This window comes from Brassica oleracea, chromosome C6 (genome assembly GCF_000695525.1).
Source record: "Brassica oleracea var. oleracea cultivar TO1000 chromosome C6, BOL, whole genome shotgun sequence".
NCBI lineage: Eukaryota > Viridiplantae > Streptophyta > Magnoliopsida > Brassicales > Brassicaceae > Brassica > Brassica oleracea.
In genome coordinates, this window is record NC_027753.1 from 26,227,852 (window position 1) to 26,237,159 (window position 9,308).

A 9,308-nucleotide genomic window follows, 5' to 3' on the forward strand; every position below is an offset into this window, starting at 1 on the left:
TTTTTCCCTCGCAGACGATGATTCTCGAAGCTCTAACGAATTAATCTGATGCTTCAAAAACTATAACAATAATGCTTCTTTGATGGTCTTTTTCTCTGTCTCGGTAGGCTTCTTCACCCATTTTCTCTCCCATATTTAACTAGTATCTTTACCACTCAAACGACTCATATCTGGTGGGTAAATACTATGAAAGCTTCGATTGGAATTTTGAGGATATAAGCATTGGCACATATTGATAAGAACTCGCTACAACCGAGTAAACTAACTATGGCGGGTATTTGTTTCTTAACTACCAAAATTTATGTCTTTAAATACTAGGCTTTGCGGATGTAGATTTTAGTAGGCTTATTTTGGAGATAAATAGTGTGGAAAATTATCGTAGTTCAAGAGTTTCTGAAGTATTTTGGTGGAAAACATTTGCTACGAACCAGCTGGGAGACCAACTCCTCCCTATTGCTCTTAGTCTGACCCTCAAACCAGCTCTTATGCGGTTTGGTTCCAGTTCCAAGTTGATAAGAAAGCGAAAAGGCTTTTACTTTCTCTTCTAATGAATTTTATTTGCAGAAACTAAGAGTTTATTCCGAGAACTCACTCTTTTTTTTTCTAATTATAGCTGTCAAACAAAAAAGTGGTTAAGGTTAGTCAAACAATAACAAACTACTTTATTATACCATTTCCAAATATTGAGTTTTATAATAAAATAGTGTTTAAAGCATGTGTTATATTTCAAATCATTAGGAAAGACCAATGCATTATCTTCACGTAAGAAACGAAAATGGAGATTATTGCAAATCAAGCCCATCCTTTAGAGCTTGGACATGAACTACCAACTTCAGCCATTTAAGATTATAATATCAGGGAAATACAACAGAATAATGCAACCATCCTTCAGCTAATTAGACGCCTAGCATATATCAAATAGAACTTGCCTGAGCTCCAACAACGCACTTTTTTGCAAGCATAACCGTATCATGGCTCCTGTAATCATAGGGTTTATGGTGAATATAACATTAACAGGCTTCTGAAATTCATCCCTCATGGTTTCTGTTATTCTATTAGGTTATAATATTTATTAACAAATAAGTGTCAAATACATAGGCTAAAGTAATAACACACCTTAAAGGAATTATTGGGCTGCACAGAGTTGTACATATACGTCATGCATCCTTTTTATTAGGACATTCAGTCAATAAAAAAACCAGTGTGAATCATATCAGTTAAAACCTGACCTTCTTTCTAACAATATAATACATAGTATAGACAAGTTGTTTCTAAATACATAGTGTAAGAGAAGTTACTTTATTTAGAAAACTATATAATAAATATCATGAAAATCAAACTCTTAATATAATATTTTATATACAAACACTTAGTATAAACACAACCATTCTTAATAACAATAAACATTATTAAACACCACAAATTCTAACATAAAACTCATCCAATAAAAATCTACAATAATATAGTTCACACATCACACGATAATCACAAACAATTAAAATGGAGATCATAATATGAATGAAAGATCAATAAAAAGTGAACTTATATGATTTAAAAGAAAAAAATGATAAAAACATATACACCACCATAATAAAAATAGAAGATACTCTGATTCAAATCATTAAAAAATTTAGTTAACTGCAACAAGACTAAAGCTAAATCTTTTTACAAAAAAAAAAAATTAATAGTAAAAATTACAAAATAAATAGATAAAATAATCATATAAAAAATCTACATATAATACAGAATCAAACATTTTAAGAAAAAAAAAATTGTAGAACAAAATATATAATGAACATTTAAAACTATTGCTAACGAGCATAATATATCTTATCATATATAATCTCTCATCACCTAAAACTTTCTAAAAGAAAAAAAGCATTATCATATACATCTCTTGCAAATGAGACCAAAACACAAACCACAAAATCATTAAAAAATAATAACCAAGATCACATGTAAAGTATATCCCGCCGACCCTAGTATATATATATGTGTGTGTTTTGCGTTTTTCTTTTTTTTTTTCTTTTTTTTTTCTTTTTTTACGTGCAAAACCATATATTAAAAGAGATGGACGAAGCTCAAAACTAAATTGTTTTAGCCCATTAAGGATCTGGTACAAGAGATGAAGTAAGACGAAGGTTTTTTTTGTTAAGCGGTCTGCTTGCAAATTATGTGTCCTAGGAAGAAAATCGAAAGAGAAAGAGTGAAAGACAGAGGATAACTGCTCAATGTCGAAGAAAATTTCGAAAATATCTTTCTCCTGCCGTTTGGTGGTAATAGCTCTGATGAACGTCAGAGTCGGAAAACACATGGAAGCTTAATATCTCCAGCAGGGCCGGCTCAACACTGTTACGGGCCCTAGGGCAAAAAATATTTTTTTTTACCCTCTAAACTTTATATGTAGATAATGTTTAAAATGTTTTTAAAATTTAATCAGTAATATTTTGTAATGAAAATAAAACTATATACATATCAAATAATTTGGGCCCTTTTCAATTTTATTTATTATATTTATAATTTTTTTTATACATAAAAATATAGATTATAAAAAAATTGGGCCCCTTAATTAGTATTATACGGAGGGACACGGGCTTGGGCCCGGGGCGATCGCACCGCTTGTCCCCCTAATAAGCCGGCCCTGATCTCCGGTGAAATTAACTGCCGCGGTGATTGATGATCTTACAGCGCGTGCCTCAGTCATCAGGGGTGAAGCGACAGATTCTTGTATCTTTGTGCTTTGGCTTGTCCCAGTATCTTCTTCTCTGGTGTAGATCCAGCCTAAACCCGTTTTCTTTGCCTTATCCCAAGATGCATCTGTTTTGTATACAATCGTGATGGAGGTGACTGATCGATCCCTCGGCGCTCCTTGTTGTTGTTGTAGGGTTGAATTATGCATTAGCCGTGTTCGTTTGTTAACCGCAAGACGCTCCCGCTGCGGCAAGAAAAAGCACGGTGATGATGATCAAAATAATAGAATCTGAAACTAAAGTAATCGCCAACGATTTCCGGAAACACAAAAAACTTGACGCCGGTACCGCTAAAATTTTCAGCGTCCCTTCTACTGCCCCTGCGTCATCGGTGTTGCGTGTTGTTAATCGCCGCTGCGGTCATGGGTGTTGTGCGTTGACGTGATTCCCGTTTAATTTTTGGTCGTTGCCGCTGCGTCTTGCGGCTAAGAAACGAACACGGCTATTATCATATTCTTAGTTAGGCTCTTTGCTTAGGCTAGAATCCATTCTCTTGCCATGATGAGACTTTTTGCTACTATTTTCTCAGGAGTAGAGTTTTGATTCTCAAAAATCAATTTGTTTCTTGTCGTCCAGATAAGTCAGCAAATCCAAGGGAGTATAGGAGACGAGACTCCTGATGGTGGTTGACATATCAACTTGCGGTGCTTGAAGAGGATGGACTTTATAGTATCGTCTGCAGCTATGTAAACTGCGCAGTGGAGTGGGGTAATCTCCCAAACTTTCCAAGCAAAGGGGCATAGGAAAAAGGTATGGACTGGTGATTCAACTTCCTTGCATCGTGGACATGATATATTTGACAGAATTCATCTTTGTTGCAGGTTTTCCCCCATGGGTAGAGCTCGCAGTACCAGAGACCATAAGAAAACTTATAGCTTTGGAAGAGAAATCACATGCCCAAATGTTTGCAATCCAGTTGAAATACTGGTTTGCATTCAGAGCTCTTGGTTTATTTGTCACAGTAGCATCATTGTATCCTGATTTTGATGAGTAGATTCCAGATTGAACAGGTTGCCACACATAAATGTATTCTGAGTTCATGCGACTTGGTCGAAGACACTGGATTTGGGAACATAGATCAGGTAACAACTCGTTTGATCCTTTTGGTGTTCCACTTGAGGTATGTGGTGGTTAGGAGGTCTGGTACTCTTAGGTATAGAGCATTCTTTGGAATTGGGCCGTAACGTTGACATGAAAATACTGGTAAAATTATTAAGAAAAATAAAAATAGAAGACGAATAAAAAGGCAAAATTGAAATCAGTGATTGTTTAAGAAACAAAAAAATATTTACTTACAAAAAGATACTGCTTATTAAATAAGATGATCATGTGCTTATTAAAGTACTATCCTCGAAACAAATTCCAATGGAATTCTACGAAATCAACTTGGATACCGAGAACCTATCTTCATCATTTACTTTTATCTCTTTTACTTATGTACCTAGGAGTTTGAACTCTACTGCAGATGTCTTAGCTAAATCTGCATTGCACCGAAATTTTTAAATATCATTTAGTAAGGTAGAGGTCATAGGCTAACTAAATCATGTCTCTACTTGCTTTTTGATAAATGCGTTGATATCCGCCTGATAACCATATATATAAATTAAGACATTTATCTAACTCCTCATCTAATTTATAACTTGATGTTACATCAAAATTTCCATCGTCAATAAAAATGAGAAAATGTAATGTTTTCTCATTTATAAACTGAAAATATCATATTAAATACATTTAGGCGGTGAACAATGATGTGTGCGTTATAAGAGATATATAAACTAGTTGCATGATTAGATAAGAGATCAGGTCAACATTTAGGGATAAAAAGGTGACCCGTCGGTGTCCTGACCGATTTGCGGTTTGATCCAGCGGCGGTGAGAAGCTAATCTGGACCTACGGGCTACGTGGGCCTACGTTACCCGAATGTAGTCCCTATCGTCTCCATCTGCAGCTGTTCTTGCTGATTACCTTTGATTATTTGTTTCCACTTATAATAATAATTTAAACCAAAAGCATCCATTATGATGTCAATCATTTTAAACACTATTGTACTAATATTATTAGGCTTCTCCACAGCTCATTGTTTATACTCTTTATTATCACTAAATCATTTCTCCACGCTAAGAGCAGATAATATATTTAAATTTGTTATATTTATCTTTTTTATTTGTATGTCAATTTTTGTATATTAAATTATATATAACTAATTTTTAAATTTGATTTTTTTTCATATTTTTAGTTTGAAATAAGTATTTCTATTATATATAACATAATTAACTAATAAAATATGAAGAATCAAGTTTGAGATTTTAGAGTTATGTAAAAAAAATATAATTATGTATAGAACATAAATTATCTTAGTTTAAAAGATCGGAATCTCATCTCGAATAAATTCACAAAAAAAAAAGTACTCCAATAACCTACTTAAAATATAAAACCCCCTTTTCAAAAAAAAAGTGTGGTTAATAATATTTTTTTACGTGTAATAGTTGAAAACTGACAATTGAGTATCGATCTAGAATATTATTTAAATATATCTAATGGTAAAATATTAATTGTAATAAACAATTTTTGAATTTTTTAATATTACATGAATTAGGAGTCTTTAAAATCTAAAATCTATTTTATTAACATAATATATTTTTATTCATTTATTATTTTGACGTTGCAAAATATTTCTTTAGTTTTATTTGGATATTAATTTTTAATAATTTAGTTTCTTTTTAAGTAATTTTAAAATTATCAAGAATATAATATATTTAAAATTATTTATTTAAATATATCCAAATATGATGTCTCATTTTTATGTGTGTTTGTGTTGAGCATATTTAATTTGTAGTTTATATATTTAATAACACCTTGTTGCGTGCCGTTCTATGGTTTTAATAAATGTGCTGTTATTTCATTTTTATTACTACTAACATGATTTTTTAGTGATCAGTGATAATGTATTTTTAACGTTATGTAATATATTTTATCGTATATTTTCTAACGCTTCATGCTGACACTTTTTTTTAGAATCATTTTAATTAGATAATATGTTTAAAGATGTAAATAAAACTGTGTATGTTGTAAATTTAGACTTTTTAGTGTAACTGAGCACTATCAATTATAGAAATTATATTATGATTTTATTTTACTAAATCTTTCTTTCTGTGTATATTTTTTGTTTTATTTTGTATTTTTACAATTTTATTGCCTTATTCTTTAATTGCAGAGAATTGTTATTTCCAATTTTTGTTTCATATACTTTAAAAGTCTTCGGTTGATTTTTATTTGTTTTCTTTCTCCAATTACAATGTAGAGTTTGTCCGTTTCTTTTTTTTGGATCAAACTACTAATATCATCAGATAGAAAAGCTTAAACTCCAAGAATGTAGTGAATATTTGTGCTAGAGAAAACTGATTTACCAACTAATATAGTGAGATATTATAATATTAGAAGGTATGAAAACTCTTCTCGGTTGTCCTACACTGGACATAATTAAGTTGTTGTCAATTGATTCTATATTTATGATAACTGGAAATACATCTTTATGTCTTCCTTATATCATCCTTAATTGGTTTACGGTTCGACAATTTCTAATATAGTGAGAGTAACATAATATTAGATGTTGATTATCTCCTTCCAATTGGGAATGCACAGAATGAGAAAAATTCAAAGTGAGACCACTTTACATTTACAAATAATATTTTTTATTTGTGAAAGTTGAAAACCAGCCCAATTTATTTTAGTATTTTATAAAATTATGATATTATTTACACTAAATATTTTCTTACAAACTATTATGTAAATTAAAAAATATAATTATAGTTATATAAATAATATATTTCACTAAAAAATATTTTCGGTTATAATTGTTTAAGTAAAAAGTTAAAAGATCATTTTGTAAAAACAAATAGAGGAAGTGACAAGGCAAAAATATAGTTTCTCATTGGCCGATTATTTTCGCATACGTGGACACTCTATATGAGGTTTATATCCTCCATTTTTAATTAAAATCTGTAATATTTAAAAGTTATTACTTTAGAAAACTGTCATTTAATATATAAATTTAATCAATTACACAGTAATTTACATAATTTAATTGGCCACACAATATCCAATAAGGATAAAGTTACATTGAAATATAAAAGCAATTTATATAGTGAAACAAAAAATATTTTTAGACCATTATATTATAAAGCAAATGGAATATTCAAATTATATTGAAACATTAAAATAGTAAGAATCAAAAAAGCTGAAATCTCAATGTCGATCATTTACGTCGGCCATGCCTTAGACCATCTCCAATGTATTCCTCCATTTTTTCTCTAAAATAGAGAAACTTCATAATAGAGATGGATTTGTCTCCGATGTATTTTTCTATTTTCTCTCCTGAAAAAGAATATTCTTAATATATTCTTTTCTAATTTTACAAATAATACTTTTTATTTGTGAAAGTTGAAAACCAACCCAATTTATTTTAGTATTTTATAAAATTATAATATTATTTACACTAAATATTTCTTTACAAACTATTATGTAAATAAAAAAATATAATTATATTTATATAAATAATATATTTCACTAAAAAAAATATTTTCGGTTATAATTGTTTAAATAAAAAGTTAAATGATCATTTTGTAAAAACAAATAAAGGAGGTGACATGGCAAAAATATAGTTACTCATTGACCGATTATTTTCACCTACGTGAACACTCTATGTAAGGCTTATATCCTACTTTTATTACTTGTTTGATTTCAATTTGAATCATCATACTTGTTATTTATTAATTACCATGAATGTACTATATACTTGTATAGTAACTAAATATGAAATTCTCTTTAATCATTAGAAAGACGTGTAATAGATAAATTTTTGTAAGTAATTCACAGGTCACAAAGTGGAAGATCCAATTATATGTAAAAATATATGAAATGATGTAGTTTAGTTTTAACAGTTCATAAACATTTCGTTTCAAACTATTCGGTCTTGAGGTTTTGAATTTTATATTGGTACTATATTCTGAAATTTAATTGCCGAAATAGCTGATCAACCAATCATTAATCATATTTACGGTGAAGCAGACACACTAATGAGATAAAATATTCACACTTTTATTTTCTTTGAAATTAGTTTTTGGTAAACTTTTCTTATAAGCAATGAGAAGATTCCCAAATTAAAAGACAGAAGGAAAGCGAAAAAGGTTTCCCTTTTAAGTCCCACTCCTCTTTTTGTTATATAGGAAAAATTATACAGAATAAATATCACGTATAAAATGTATTATATTTACAACATCTAGATAAATGGTCCTCCCACCCAATTAAAAACCCATAAGGTAAAATCAGAATATAAAACAAAACAAAAATACAGAAAATTCAACCACAACTTCTTCTCTTAAAACTCTCCTAATCTCTCTTCGAGAAAAATTCAGATTCGAGTTTAAGTATGTCTGGAAACTCTTCAGAACTGTTAGATAGCTCCGGTGACGGTGGCCTAGGCGGTTCAGGCGAGGAAGAGAAAGATATGAAGATGGAGAAACCGGCGAAGTAGGTGGCGGAGGAGGAAACCGGTGGCCAAGACCGGAGACTTTGGCTCTGTTGAGAATACGTTCGGTGATGGATAAAACCTTTCGTGACTCCACTCTCAAATCTTCCTTATGGGAAGAAATCTCCAGGTTTTTGTTAGAGTTATGATACATGCATATTTAATAGTGAAAACAAAATAAACCAAAATTTTATGGGATGATCTTGTGCATACGTTTTACACATTTTTGGATGTCTATGTTATCATGTTTTCCGTTGTTTCATTTGAATGCTCATGTACTACCAAAAAAAAAGATATCCAAAAGTCTAATTAAGTTTTTTTAAATAACTATCTAGGAATAGGTTTGTTTTTTGCTTTTTTATGGTTTTCTTATTTGATAAACAATTAGGAAAATGATGGAGCTTGGTTACAAGAGAAGCTCAAAGAAATGCAAAGAAAAGTTCGAGAATGTGTACAAGTACCACAAACGTACCAAATATGGTCGTACCAGAAAATCCAAAGGCAAAACTTACCGTTTTTTCGATGAGTTAGAAGCTTTTGAGACTATCAATTCCTATCCACCTGGATCCAAGTTCCAACCCGCAAAATCTCCGGCAGCGACCACGACCACAAGGCAAATGTTCCATCTGGATGGAATTTTTCTTGGGTTCACCCATTAGGATGAACTTTTAGGTTCACCAACCAATAGAAAGTTGTTATTTTAGATCTAATATCTTTTAATTAAAGAAACAAAATAACTTGCCAAATTATATTATGCTTTTAAAATAAAAAATAAAAAATTAAATAAATAAAAATAACAATAGTTCTAAAAAAATATTATTTAAAAAAATATTTATTTTTAAGATTTAGAGTTTAGTGTTTAAGATTTATAATTTAGAATTTATCTAAATGTTTAGTGTTTTCCAAGGGTTTAGGGTTTACCCAAAGGTTTAGGGTTTACCCAAGGGTTTAGGGTTTACCCAAGGATTTAAGGTTTTCCCAAGGGTTTAGGGTTTAGGATTAAAGTTTAGGGTTTAGTGTTTTGTTGACAA

General features: G+C 30.4%; 1 long non-coding RNA gene and 1 pseudogene across 1 annotated transcript; both read left to right on the plus strand.

The window, feature by feature from the left end:
• The first annotated feature begins 2,657 nt into the window (after window positions 1-2,657).
• On the plus strand, window positions 2,658-3,808 carry LOC106299512. The gene is made up of 3 exons (XR_001261799.1): window positions 2,658-2,843; window positions 3,327-3,500; window positions 3,572-3,808. It is a non-coding gene; the product is annotated as an uncharacterized LOC106299512 (long non-coding RNA).
• Window positions 3,809-7,946: 4,138 nt separating this feature from the next.
• The window catches only part of LOC106296422, a 3,109-nt pseudogene continuing 1,747 nt past the window's right edge, over window positions 7,947-9,308 (plus strand).